The sequence below is a fragment of the Anarhichas minor genome, unplaced genomic scaffold (assembly GCF_050575085.1).
Source record: "Anarhichas minor isolate MPS153535 unplaced genomic scaffold, ASM5057508v1 ptg000024l, whole genome shotgun sequence".
Taxonomy (NCBI): domain Eukaryota; kingdom Metazoa; phylum Chordata; class Actinopteri; order Perciformes; family Anarhichadidae; genus Anarhichas; species Anarhichas minor.
Window position 1 is genome coordinate 15,563,309 of NW_027466470.1, and position 4,839 is coordinate 15,568,147.

The window sequence follows — 4,839 nt, forward strand, 5'->3', positions numbered from 1 at the left end:
ACAAAAATGCAAATTTCTTTATGCACGCATTTACAAAAACAAGGAGGGTCTGTGGCAATATCTATTCATTCAGCAATGAGAGGCCACTCTACATAAATATCTGCTCTTTCAGAAATGCAAGGGCACTATTATTCCTTATTCATTTTAGACTGGAGAGAAATACTGCTGTGCTGCCGCCAGTGAAGGAATGCATATTGGCAGACATGATTCATTCTAGGCTAATATTCATCCAGCGTGGCTCAAACTCTGATAACAGATGAAGGTTGACTCCATCTGGAGCTCGTATTGATTACATGCCACATGAACATGTGTAGCAAGCTCCTTTCCCCCCCGAGGGTTGTCCAGCGCAAAGACCACTGCGAAAGTAAGCAGTGTTTCGCAGACAAGGTCACTTTTATTTAACAGAATACACTCAATCAAAACAATAACTCTTCTCCGTCGCGTGGCCGCGGGTCCTCATCCGGGTCAGGCCACCTGAGGTCCAGCACGCTGCTGCAGAAACAGGAGAGACGGAGTAGACAACTGAACATCAGCCGTGTCAATCAACTCCACCGGCACTGCTCTCCTGAGCCTCCCCCTGCAGCTGAATGCCAACAATGCTCACCTCCACTACACGTGGGAATTTAACTCAAAATGTTTTTTTTTCCGATTAGCATTTGGAATGCAAGTTACTTCAAGCAGCTATGATAACAATATTTTCACAATGACAATGGATGAAAATGATTACGTAAAGGAGTTCATAGTAATGAACCCACAGAGAATTATCATCCGACTCTGCTTTTTCCTCTTAGCTCTCCTCACCGGGGCGTCATAGCGTCTTTTCAGCACATACTTTTTGTTTTCCAGCCCACAACTTTATTGTGTTCTTTCACTCCCACTGCTCTCGTAGCTTAAAGATGGCAGCTGTTTTCATGCTCTGAAAACCCACCGTATCTGCTCAGCACCAAACGGCAGGCAGACTGAAGTTAGTGACTAGCTTGTTAAAATAGCATTTAGCAGCTAAAGAGCCAGATACTTATTTCAAGAGTTCGTTGAGAACAAAAACAGAGCTAACAGAGAGTGAATGTTTGACTTCATCAGGTAAACCAGAAACTCGACTCCAAATGTTGCTCCATATTTGCTCAATGTGTGAATAACTGTTAGCTTACAAGTTTGCTATATCAAATTCCTATAAGTGGTGTCTTCACAGTTTGTTTCCCACTGCCCTCATGTAGCCAAAAATCACTTATTGCAGGTTAAATACAGCAGTAAAGAGGTCAATGACAGTGAGGGTATTGTTGCAAACATACAGCAAGACATTTAAAGATGACAAACTACAAGACTTGTCAAATGCAGGACACAAAGTAAAAAGGTGAAAGTCTGGAATTCTTCTGTACTTTCTGAGTTCAAGCTAAAATTAATTTCTAAATACAGTCATGATGTCTGAGGTAAGATTATGGATTAAAAGTCTGGCTCTGTGCTTCATTGGGGTCATAATGTGAAAAAAATTGGTGATTCATATCGAATTAACCTTAATGCCACGCCAGGATTGAGATTAATTAAGCATTCCTCAAATGCAATGGCATTAGCTGAACTTCATTGTACTGGTCTATATACTGATGTTCAAGTCATGTGATGATTAAAGCATCAGTGCATGGCAACATTTGTCAGTTGGGTCTGGATGCACTATGTCGAGTCATGCTGCACGCACGCTCGCATCCCACTGACCAAGTTACAGCTGCTATGGCAACTGGATCAGAAGCCTCCTTTTGCCTTTTTTCGATGAACGAGCTGTGGTGGGGAGAACGAACGCAGCAGATGTTCAGATTAATAACCTTACTTTCACATCTCTTTTTCCTTTGTTTCTGCAGTAAAGTCAATATTGTATCTGTCACGCTTTCTGTGCCAGAGTTTCTGTCTTTTACCTGATTCAGCCTCTTGTCCTCATTCAGAGCAGTATGTATCAGCACCTACGTTGTTTTTTCTGCCAATTATAAAGTCACTCTCTGGACAAATGACGAATATGTTACTTTATTTCGATGTGTAATGTCAGAGCAATTGCACCAGCAACACTAGCACCTGACTACTTCTAGGTGTTGTGGTTGTTCGACATTGTCAAGTTTAATGTTACATTCTCTGGGAGCAGTTTTATGTGACTCATAATCATCTTTATTATTGTCCCTCGTCTTACATAACTGGTAAATACTCTTCCACAGTCGTCTTATTCGAGCTGGTGAGGGGACTCGATCATAAAAAGATGTCCTTCAGAATAACATCTCCCTCCTCAAATCACTTACTCTCAGTGGTAAACTGTGTTTTTGTGCACTATTATCATTGTGTAATCTTTGAATGAAAACAAGTTTTTACCATCTCTGGAATTAAACATCCATCTCTGCTACCCAGAAGCACCTGTATGTAATTGACGGATAATGAGGATATAGTTTATCAGTTAGTGAAAGTGATTTCAATATCTGGGCAAAAATGCCTGCATCTACATAGCATATGTTGAAATGTTTGCATTTTCTTGACCTGCTATAGACTGGCAACCTGTCGAGGACAGGCTGTGTGCTGCCTCTTGCCCAATGCATGCTGGGATGGACTCCAGCATGCATTGGGCAGGATGAGCAGGTAAAGAAAATGGACGGATTGTTTGTCTTAGTTGTCTGCCAAACCTGTTAGAAATACGGAAATAATTCCAACATTCATGCTTGCGTTGATATTTTCTTTTATTTATTTGCACAGTTCAGATATGCTTTGCAATTACCTTGAAATATTCAGCTTATTATGAGACTTGGATTCTGCCCATCTCCCATTTTGTTGTTTTGAAAGAAAACATTTTCTTAGAAATTAAAGTGGAAATCCAACTGCACCTTATTCCAAAGCTGCATTAAATAAAACATTTTGATACCAAGGCTTTGTATTATGAACAAAAAGTCTATTTGTTTCATGTTCATGGACGCGAATTGTCCTTTTGTTTTTTGTGTGTTGCTCATGACAAAAACCATACCAATTGAAAGTCAATTAGGATCCTCTTCATGGTGGACACTCAAATCAAACGCATCCACGTGACTATAGGCAGCAACAGTCAGAGCCTGTGACGTAGTATTGAATATTAAAAAAGACCACAAATGGTTGGCAAGCACAAGAACTGGGTCCCAAAGTTGGGACGGTTTGCCCAAACCTAACTACGTGGTTTTGTTGTATTTTTGTTGCCGAAACCTAACTGTACGTAGTCAGTTTAAACCCAACCATGATGTATTTCCTAAACCTAACTGATTTGTTTTGTTGCCTAAACCTAACTTTTGTTTTGTAATGTAATGAGCAACACAAAAAAACACACAATTTGTGTCCATGAAACCAATAGATAGCATTTCGTGACTATTTCATGAATGTGAGACATCGAGACGTGTTGCATTACGCCTACACTGTGACACATCTACATCTGATTTACATGCATTTGCAAATATTTTCATGGTTTTGTCACAAGAAGAATTAAAGGTATTTAGCTTTGTTCAAATCAAAAATAATGAGTTAAATTGTCAGCCATCCACTTTGTTCCCTCATAGCAAAAAACACGCACTTACAGTGGCGTTTTCCAGAGCCATTCATTCACAAGACAACTGCAGCAGCTGCAGTCTAAAATCCCCACTCATGTAATCCATTTGCTTTCCCCACTGTGTTGCGTTTCCTTTGGCTGTATCTGAGAAGTGGAGCTGAGCCAGAAATGCCATTTATAGACATAACTGTAACATGTACAGACCCTCCGCAATAAATGTATAGAGCAGCCTGAGAGAGTCTCCGTGAAGAGTTCACACCAGCCCGTCATAGATCACCAGCTCTGCATGAGACCCATGATTCACCCAGGAAGTGTTAAACACAAACACACAGATAACACAAACCCCAGCAGTACACATACCCCCCTCCTTCAATAATAAAACAGTATGGGGTACAGTGCACTGTGAGGACTGCATGGGTCTGGTCCTCGGTGTGTGTGTGTGTGGGGGGGGGGGGGGGGGGGGGGGGGGGGATAGGACTTTAAATATTACACCTATTATTCTTTTTAATTTAATAAACATTCCAACTATTTACTTTGAAATGTTAAAAGTGGACCAGATAAGACACAGAACTCACATCAGATAAATAAGTACTGACTTCAGAACCAAAAACAGAACTTTCCAAACTACTGTTTTTGGCTTTGCACCTGGGACTATACAAGACTCAGCGAGGGGGAGGATCCTCCGGATGAAAGAGTGGGGGACCTAGTTTCTGGAAAATACATCAGAGAGAGAAAAAGAAATTAAGAAAAGAGAGAGAGAAAACAAGAATGAGGGAGAGCAAGAGAGGAGCAGGTGGTCACTAAAACATTAGGGACACAGAGTAACTATCCCATCTTCTCTCTCACACACACACAGACACACACACACACACACACCATTTGCTGTCCAAGTACTGACCAATAAACTTCAGTGATTAAATTCAGCAAACGCTTCTGATGATTGTTGACTAATTAATGTTAACACAAAGCCACAGGACTGCATGCATGAAGTAAGAGAAATAAGCACTCAGAGGACATGAATATAGATTAACACAGAGTGACTCACCAAGACACACACTCACAGTGATTATGGGTTGTCTCATTACCATGGCAACACATCCTGTAATGTGCTAATGCCTCATTTCATGTGTATGTGTGTGTGTGTGGGTGGAAGGTGACAATGCCACACTTGCCCCTGGTTACACTGAGTCAAACAGCACAGATATTGTCATTATGACAAGATGGCTGCATTGTGTGAGGTGCATTGGAAAGAAATAGCTGCTATGAAATTACATTTACAGTGTGTTACTAATTTTACAGTTGAC